The sequence below is a fragment of the Schistocerca gregaria genome, unplaced genomic scaffold (genome assembly GCF_023897955.1).
Source record: "Schistocerca gregaria isolate iqSchGreg1 unplaced genomic scaffold, iqSchGreg1.2 ptg000448l, whole genome shotgun sequence".
Taxonomy (NCBI): Eukaryota; Metazoa; Arthropoda; class Insecta; order Orthoptera; family Acrididae; genus Schistocerca; species Schistocerca gregaria.
This window is the reverse complement of record NW_026061869.1, coordinates 1,068,428-1,079,119: the sequence shown is the minus strand read 5'-3', so window position 1 is coordinate 1,079,119 and position 10,692 is coordinate 1,068,428.

Below are 10,692 nucleotides of genomic sequence, written 5' to 3'. Positions count from 1 at the left end.
CTTCTTACTGGCTATTACATCAAATTAGAAGCTTCATCTGTGTTCTAGTATGGTGATTTTAGTGTCCCCGCATACCGCAGCACGCGACATAGCTTTGCAGACGATAAGTACAACCGTTTCAGAGAGAAGAGCGGCCAATGTGACGATCTGGCTTTAAGTCGATTCGATAACAAATGACGAAAACGGACGGATTTCTCAGGTTTTTACTACATATAAACACTTATCACATTCTCCTGTGTAACTCGGCTGCTAGTCCTCCTTTCATGCAGAATCTTAAGGTAATATATCATGTCCAAGGCACCAAAGCCAACTAAGAAGTCAATAATCGATACCTAAAACTTGAATTGTACTACTTCTTACTGGCTATTACATCAAATTAGAAGCTTCATCTGTGTTCTAGTATGGTGATTTTAGTGTCCCCGCATACCGCAGCACGCGACATAGCTTTGCAGACGATAAGTACAACCGTTTCAGAGAGAAGAGCGGCCAATGTGACGATCTGCTTTAAGTCGATTCGATAACAAATGATGAAAACGGACGGATTTCTCAGGTTTTTACTACATATAAACACTTTTCACATTCTCCCGTGCAACTCGGCAGCTAGTCCTCCTTTCATGCAGAATCTTAAGGTCCGAGCTCATGTCCAAGGCACCAAAGCAAGCCAAAAAGGCATAATCGATACCTAAAACTTGAATTGTACTACTTCTTACTGGCTATTACATCAACATAGAAGCTTCATCTGTGTTCTACTATGGTGCTTTTAGTGTCTCCGCATACCGCATCACGCGACATAGCTTTGCAGACGATAAGTACAACCGTTTCAGAGAGAAGAGCAGCCAATGTGACGATCTGGCTTTAAGTGGATTCGATAACAAATGACGAAAACGGACGGATTTCTCAGGTTTTTGCTACATATGAACACTTTTCACATTCTCCCGTGCAACTCGGCTGCTAGTCCTCCTTTCATGCAGAATCTTAAGGTAACAGCTCATGTCCAAGGCACCAAAGCCAGCTAAGAAGTCAATAATCGATACCTAAAACTTGAATTGTACTACTTCTTACTGGCTATTACATCATCATAGAAGCTTCATCTGTGTTCTACTATGGTGCTTTTAGTGTCTCCGCATACCGCAGCACGCGACATAGCTTTGCAGACGATAAGTACAACCGTCTCAGAGAGAAGAGCGGCCAATGTGACGATCTGGCGAGTCGATAACAAATGACGAAAACGGACGGATTTCTCAGGATTTTACTACATATGAACACTTTTCACATTGTCCCGTGCAACTCGGCTGCTAGTCCTCCTTTCATGCAGAATCAAAAGGTCCTAGCTCATGTCCAAGGCACCAAATCCATCTAACAAGTCAATAATCGATACCTTAAACTTGAATTGTACTACATCTTACTGGCTATTACATCAACTTAGAAGCTTCATCTGTGGTCTACTATGGTGCTTTTAGTGTCTCCGCATACCGCAGCACGCGACATAGCTTTGAAGACGATAAGTACAACCGTTTCCGAGAGAAGAGCGGCCAATGTGACGATCTGGCTTTAAGTCGATTCGATAACAAATGACGAAAACGGACGGGTTTCTCAAGTTTGTACTACGTATGAACACTTTTCACATTCTCCCGTGCAACTCGGCTGCTACTCCTCCTTTCATGCAGAATCTTATGGTCCAAGCTCATCTCCAAGGCACCAAAGCCAGCTAAAAAGTCAATAATCGATACCTAAAACTTGAATTGTACTACTTCTCACTGGCTATTACATCTTCTTGGAAGCTTCATATGTGTTCTACTATGGTGCTTTTAGTGTCTCCGCATACCGCAGCACGTGACATAGCTTTGCAGACGATAAGTACAGCCGTTTCAGAGAGAAGAGCGGCCAATGTGACGATCTGGCTTTAAGACGATTCGATAACAAATGACGAAAACGGACGGATTTCTCAGGTTTTTACTACATATAAACACTTATCACATTCTCCTGTGTAACTCGGCTGCTAGTCCTCCTTTCATGCAGAATCTTAAGGTAATATATCATGTCCAAGGCACCAAAGCTAACTAAGAAGTCAATAATCGATACCTAAAATTTGAATTGTACTACTTCTTACTGGCTATTACATCAAATTAGAAGCTTCATCTGTGTTCTAGTATGGTGATTTTAGTGTCCCCGCATACCGCAGCACGCGACATAGCTTTGCAGACGATAAGTACAACCGTTTCAGAGAGAAGAGCGGCCAGTTGTGACGATCTGCTTTAAGTCGATTCGATAACAAATGATGAAAACGGACGGATTTCTCAGGTTTTTACTACATATAAACACTTTTCACAATCTCCCGTGCAACTCGGCAGCTAGTCCTCCTTTCATGCAGAATCTTAAGGTCCGAGCTCATGTCCAAGGCACCAAAGCAAGCCAAAAAGGCATAATCGATACCTAAAACTTGAATTGTACTACTTCTTACTGGCTATTACATCAACATAGAAGCTTCATCTGTGTTCTACTATGGTGCTTTTAGTGTCTCCGCATACCGCATCACGCGACATAGCTTTGCAGACGATAAGTACAACCGTTTCAGAGAGAAGAGCAGCCAATGTGACGATCTGGCTTTAAGTCGATTCGATAACAAATGACGAAAACGGACGGATTTCTCAGGTTTTTGCTACATATGAACACTTTTCACATTCTCCCGTGCAACTCGGCTGCTAGTCCTCCTTTCATGCAGAATCTTAAGGTAACAGCTCATGTCCAAGGCACCAAAGCCAGCTAAAAAGTCAATAATCGATACCTAAAACTTGAATTGTACAACTTCTTACTGGCTATTACATCATCATAGAAGCTTCATCTGTGTTCTACTATGGTGCTTTTAGTGTCTCCGCATACCGCAGCACGCGACATAGCTTTGCAGACGATAAGTACAACCGTTTCGGAGGGAAGAGCGGCCAATGTGACGATCTGGCTTTAAGTCGATTCGATAACAAATGACGAAAACGGACGGATTTCTCAGGTTTTTACTACATATGAACACTTTTCACATTCTCCTGGGCAACTCGGCTGCTAGTCCTCCTTTCATGCAGAATCTTAAGGTCCTAGCTCATGTCCAAGGCACCAAATCCTTCTAAGAAGTCAATAATCGATACCTTAAACTTGAAGTGTACCACTTCTTACTGGCTATTACATCAACTTAGAGGCTTCATCTGTGTTCCAATATGGTGCTTTTAGTGTCTCCGCATACCGCAGCACGCGATATAGCTTTGCAGACGATAAGTACAACAGTTTCAGAGAGAATAGCGGCCAATGTGACAATCAGGCTTTAAGTCGATTAGATAACAAATGACGAAAACGAACGGATTTCTCAGGTTTTTACTACATATGAACACTTTACACATTCTCCCGTGCAACTCGGCTGCTAGTCCTCATGCATGTAAAATCTTAAGGTCCTAGCTCTTGTCCAAGGCATCAAAGCCAGCTAAAAAGTCAATAATCAATACCTAAAACTTGAATTGTACTACTTCTTACTGGCTATTACATCAACTTAGAAGCTTCATCTGTGTTCTACTATGGTGCTTTTAGTTTCTCCGCATACCGCAGCACGCGACACAGCTTTGCAGACGATAAGTACAACCGTTTCAGAGAGAAGAGCGGCCAATGTGACAATCAGGCTTTAAGTCGATTCGATAACAAATGACGTAAACGGACGGATTTCTCAGGTTTTTACTACATATGAACAGTTTTCACATTCTCCCGTGCAACTCGGATGCTAGTCCTCTTTCATGCAGAATCTTAAGGTCCTAGCTGATGTCCAAGGCGTCAAAGCCAGCTAAAAAGTCAATAATCGATACCTAAAACTTGAATTGTACTACTTCTTACTGGCTATTACATTTAATTAGATGCTTCATCGGTGTTCTACTATGGTGCTTTTAGTGTCTCCGCATACCGCAGCATGCGACATAGCTTTGCAGACGATAAGTACAACCGTTTCGGAGGGAGGAGCGGCCAATGTGACGATCTGGCTTTAAGTCGATTCGATAACAAATGACGAAAACGGACGGATTTCTCAGGTTTTTACTACATATGAACACTTTTCACATTCTCCCGTGCAACTCGGCTGCTAGTCCTCCTTTCATGCAGAATCTTAAGGTAATATCTCATGTCCAAGGCACCAAAGCCAACTAAGAAGTCAATAATCGATACCTAAAACTTGAATTGTACTACTTCTTACTGGCTATTACATCAAATTAGAAGCTTCATCTGTGTTCTAGTATGGTGATTTTAGTGTCCCCGCATACCGCAGCACGCGACATAGCTTTCAGACGATAAGTACAACCGTTTCAGAGAGAAGAGCGGCCAATGTGACGACTTGGCTTTAAGCCGATTCGATAACAAATGACGAAAACGGACGGATTTCTCAGGTTTTTACTACATATGAACACTTTTCACATTCTCCTGTGCAACTCGGCTGCTAGTCCTCCTTTCATGCAGAATCTTCAGGTCCTAGCTGATGTCCAAGGCGTCAAAGCCAGCTAAAAAGTCAATAATCGATACTTAAAACTGAATTGTACTACCCCTTACTGGCTATTACATCAACTTAGAAGCTTCATCTGTGTTCTACTATGGTGCTTTTACTGTCTCCGCATACCGCAGCATGCGACATAGCTTTGCAGACGATAAGTACAACCGTTTCAGAGAGGAGAGCGGCCAATGTGACGATCTGGCTTTAAGTCGATTCGATAACAATTGACGAAAACGGACGGATTACTCAGGTTTTTACTACATATGAACACTTATCAAATTCTCCCGTGCAACTTGGCTGCTAGTCCTCCTTTCATGCAGAATATTAAGGTCCTAGCTCATGTCCAAGGCATCAAAGCCAGCTAAAAAGTCAATAATCGATAACTAAAACTTGAATTGTACTACTTCTTACTGGCTATTAAATCAACTTAGAAGCTTCATCTGTGTTCCACTATGGTGATTTTAGTGTCCCCGCATGCCGCAGCACGCGACATAGCTTTGCAGACGATAAGTACAACCGTTTCAGAGAGAAGAGCGGCCAATGTGACGATCTGGCTTTAAGTCGATTCGATAACAAATGACGAAAACGAACGGATTTCTCAGGTTTTTACTACATATGAACACTTTACACATTCTCCCGTGCAACTCGTCTGCTAGTCCTCCTGCATGTAAAATCTTAAGTTCCTAGCTCATGTCCAAGGCACCAAACAAGGGTAAAAAGTCAATAACCGATTCCTAAAACTTGAATGGTACTATTTCTTACTGGCTATTACATCATCTTAGAAGCTTCATCTGTGTTCTACTATGGTGCTTTTAGTTTCTCCGCATACCGCAGCACGCGACACAGCTTTGCAGACGATAAGTACAACTGTTTCAGAGAGCAGAGCGGCATATGTGACGATTTGGCTTTAAGTCGATTCGATAACAAATGACGAAAACGGACGGATTTCTCAGGTTTTTACTCTATTTGAACACTTTTCACATTCTCCCGTGCAACTCGGCTGCTAGTCCTCCTTTCATGCAGAATCTTAAGGTCCTAGCTCATGTCCAAGGCACCAAAGCCAGCTAAAAAGTCAATAATCGATACCTAAAACTAGAATTGTACTACTTCTTACTGGCTGTTACATCAACTTAGAAGCTTCATCTGCGTTCTACTATGGTGATTTTAGTGTCTCCGCATAGCGCAGCACGCGACATAGCATTGCAGACGATAAGTACAACCGTTTCAGAGAGAAGAGCGGCCAATAAGACAATCTGGCTTTAAGTCGATTCGATAACAAATGACGAAAACGGACGGATTTCTCAGGTTTTTACTACATATGAACACTTTTCAAATTCTCCCGTGCAACTCGGCTGCTAGTCCTCCTTTCATGGAGAATCTTAAGGTCCTAGCTCATGTCCAAGGCATCAAAGCCAGCTAAAAAGTCAATAATCGATACCTAAAACTTGAATTATACTACTTCTTACTGGCTATTACATCAACTTAGAAGCCTCATCTGTGTTCCACTATGGTGCTTTTAGTGTCTCCGCAAAGCGCATCACGCGACATAGCATTGCAGACGATAAGTACAACCGTTTCTGAGAGAAGAGCGGCCAATGTGACGATCTGGATTTAAGTCGATTCGATAACAAATGACGAAAACGTACGGATTTCTCAGGTTTTTACTACATATAAACACTTTTCACATTCTCCTGTGTAACTCGGCTGCTAGTCCTCCTTTCATGCAGAATTTTAAGGTCCTAGCTCATGTCCAAGGCTCCAAAGCCAGCTAAAAAGCAAATAATCAGAAGCTAAAACTTGAATTGTACTACATCTTACTGGCTATTACATCAACTTAGAAGCTTCATCTGTGTTCTACTATGGTGCTTTTAGTGTCTCCGCATACCGCAGCATGCGACATAGCTTTGCAGACGATAAATACAACCGTTTCGGAGGGAACAGCGGCCAATGTGACGTTCTGGCTTTAAGTCGATTCGATAACAAATGACGAAAACGGACGGATTTCTCAGGTTTTTACTACATATGAACACTTTTCACATTCTCCTGGGCAACTCGGCTGCTAGTCCTCCTTTCATGCAGAATCTTAAGGTCCTAGCTCATGTCCAATTCACCAAAGCCAGCTAAAAAGTCAATAATTAGTAACTAAAACTTGAATTGTACTACTTCTTACTGGCTATTACATCAACTTGGAAGTCTCATCTGTGTTCTACTATGGTGCTTTTAGTGTCTCTGCATACCGCAGCACGCGACATAGCTCTGCAGACGATAAGTACAACCGTTTCAGAGAGAAGAGCGGCCAATGTGACGATCTGGCTTTAAGTCGATTCGATAACAAATGACGAAAACGAACGGATTTCTCAGGTTTTTACTACATATAAACACTTTTCACATTCTCCTGTGTAACTCGGCTGCTAGTCCTCCTTTTATGCAGAATCTTAAGGTCCTAGCTCATGTCCAAGGCACCAAAGCCAGCTAAAAAGTCAATAATCGATACCTAAAACTTGAATTGTACTACTTCTTACTGGCTATTACATCAACTTAGAAGCTTCATCTGTGTTCTACTATGGTGATTTTAGTGTCTCCGCATAGCGCAGCGCGCGACATAGCATTGCAGACGATAAGTACAACCGTTTCAGAGAGAAGAGCGGCCAATAAGACAATCTGGCTTTAAGTCGATTCGATAACAAATGACGAAAACGGACGGATTTCTCAGGTTTTTACTACATATGAACACTTTTCAAATTCTCCCGTGCAACTCGGCTGCTAGTCCTCCTTTCATGGAGAATCTTAAGGTCCTAGCTCATGTCCAAGGCATCAAAGCCAGCTAAAAAGTCAATAATCGATACCTAAAACTTGAATTATACTACTTCTTACTGGCTATTACATCAACTTAGAAGCCTCATCTGTGTTCCACTATGGTGATTTTAGTGTCTCCGCATACCGCATCACGCGACATAGCTTTGCAGACGATAAGTACAACCGTTTCAGACAGAAGAGCAGCCAATGTGACGATCTGGCTTTAAGTCGATTCGATAACAAATGACGAAAACGTACGGATTTCTCAGGTTTTTACTACATATAAACACTTTTCACATTCTCCTGTGTAACTCGGCTGCTAGTCCTCCTTTCATGCAGAATCTTAAGGTCCTAGCTCATGTCCAAGTCTCCAAAGCCAGCTAAAAAGCAAATAATCATAAGCTAAAACTTGAATTGTACTACATCTTACTGGCTATTACATCAACTTAGAAGCTTCATCTGTGTTCTACTATGGTGCTTTTAGTGTCTCCGCATACCGCAGCATGCGACATAGCTTTGCAGACGATAAGTACAACCGTTTCGGAGGGAAGAGCGGCCAATGTGACGATCTGGCTTTAAGTCGATTCGATAACAAATGACGAAAACGAACGGATTTCTCAGGTTTTTACTACATATAAACACTTTTCACATTCTCCTGTGTAACTCGGCTGCTAGTCCTCCTTTCATGCAGAATCTTAAGGTCCTAGCTCATGTCCAAGGCACCAAAGCCAGCTAAAAAGTCAATAATCGATACCTAAAACTTGAATTGTACTACTTCTTACTGGCTATTACATCAACTTAGAAGCTTCATCTGTGTTCTACTATGGTGATTTTAGTGTCTCCGCATAGCGCAGCGCGCGACATAGCATTGCAGACGATAAGTACAACCGTTTCAGAGAGAAGAGCGGCCAATAAGACAATCTGGCTTTAAGTCGATTCGATAACAAATGACGAAAACGGACGGATTTCTCAGGTTTTTACTACATATGAACACTTTTCAAATTCTCCCGTGCAACTCGGCTGCTAGTCCTCCTTTCATGGAGAATCTTAAGGTCCTAGCTCATGTCCAAGGCATCAAAGCCAGCTAAAAAGTCAATAATCGATACCTAAAACTTGAATTATACTACTTCTTACTGGCTATTACATCAACTTAGAAGCCTCATCTGTGTTCCACTATGGTGATTTTAGTGTCTCCGCATACCGCATCACGCGACATAGCTTTGCAGACGATAAGTACAACCGTTTCAGACAGAAGAGCAGCCAATGTGACGATCTGGCTTTAAGTCGATTCGATAACAAATGACGAAAACGTACGGATTTCTCAGGTTTTTACTACATATAAACACTTTTCACATTCTCCTGTGTAACTCGGCTGCTAGTCCTCCTTTCATGCAGAATCTTAAGATCCTAGCTCATGTCCAAGTCTCCAAAGCCAGCTAAAAAGCAAATAATCATAAGCTAAAACTTGAATTGTACTACATCTTACTGGCTATTACATCAACTTAGAAGCTTCATCTGTGTTCTACTATGGTGCTTTTAGTGTCTCCGCATACCGCAGCATGCGACATAGCTTTGCAGACGATAAGTACAACCGTTTCGGAGGGAAGAGCGGCCAATGTGACGATCTGGCTTTAAGTCGATTCGATAACAAATGACGAAAACGGACGGATTTCTCAGGTTTTTACTACATATGAACACTTTTCACATTCTCATGGGAAACTCGGCTGCTAGTCCTCCTTTCATGCAGAATCTTATGGTCCTAGCTCATGTCCAATTCACCAAAGCCAGCTAAAAATTCAATAATTAGTAACTAAAACTTGAATTGTACTACTTCTTACTGGCTATTACATCAACTTGGAAGTGTCATCTGTGTTCTACTATGGTGCTTTTAGTGTCTCTGCATACCGCAGCACGCGACATAGCTCTGCAGACGATAAGTACAACCGTTTCAGAGAGAAGAGCGGCCAATGTGACGATCTGGCTTTAAGTCGATTCGATAACAAATGACGAAAACGAACGGATTTCTCAGGTTTTTACTACATATGAACACTTTACACATTCTCCCGTGCAACTCGTCTGCTAGTCCTCCTGCATGTAAAATCTTAAGTTCCTAGCTCATGTCCAAGGCACCAAACAAGGGTAAAAAGTCAATAACCGATTCCTAAAACTTGAATGGTACTATTTCTTACTGGCTATTACATCATCTTAGAAGCTTCATCTGTGTTCTACTATGGTGCTTTTAGTTTCTCCGCATACCGCAGCACGCGACACAGCTTTGCAGACGATAAGTACAACTGTTTCAGAGAGCAGAGCGGCATATGTGACGATTTGGCTTTAAGTCGATTCGATAACAAATGACGAAAACGGACGGATTTCTCAGGTTTTTACTCTATTTGAACACTTTTCACATTCTCCCGTGCAACTCGGCTGCTAGTCCTCCTTTCATGCAGAATCTTAAGGTCCTAGCTCATGTCCAAGGCACCAAAGCCAGCTAAAAAGTCAATAATCGATAACTAAAACTTGAATTGTACTACTTCTTACTGGCTATTAAATCAACTTAGAAGCTTCATCTGTGTTCCACTATGGTGATTTTAGTGTCCCCGCATGCCGCAGCACGCGACATAGCTTTGCAGACGATAAGTACAACCGTTTCAGAGAGAAGAGCGGCCAATGTGACGATCTGGCTTTAAGTCGATTCGATAACAAATGACGAAAACGAACGGATTTCTCAGGTTTTTACTACATATGAACACTTTACACATTCTCCCGTGCAACTCGTCTGCTAGTCCTCCTGCATGTAAAATCTTAAGTTCCTAGCTCATGTCCAAGGCACCAAACAAGGGTAAAAAGTCAATAACCGATTCCTAAAACTTGAATGGTACTATTTCTTACTGGCTATTACATCATCTTAGAAGCTTCATCTGTGTTCTACTATGGTGCTTTTAGTTTCTCCGCATACCGCAGCACGCGACACAGCTTTGCAGACGATAAGTACAACTGTTTCAGAGAGCAGAGCGGCATATGTGACGATTTGGCTTTAAGTCGATTCGATAACAAATGACGAAAACGGACGGATTTCTCAGGTTTTTACTCTATTTGAACACTTTTCACATTCTCCCGTGCAACTCGGCAGCTAGTCCTCCTTTCATGCAGAATCTTAAGGTCCTAGCTCATGTCCAAGGCACCAAAGCCAGCTAAAAAGTCAATAATCGATACCTAAAACTAGAATTGTACTACTTCTTACTGGCTATTACATCAACTTAGAAGCTTCATCTGCGTTCTACTATGGTGATTTTAGTGTCTCCGCATAGCGCAGCACGCGACATAGCATTGCAGACGATAAGTACAACCGTTTCAGAGAGAAGAGCGGCCAATAAGGCAATCTG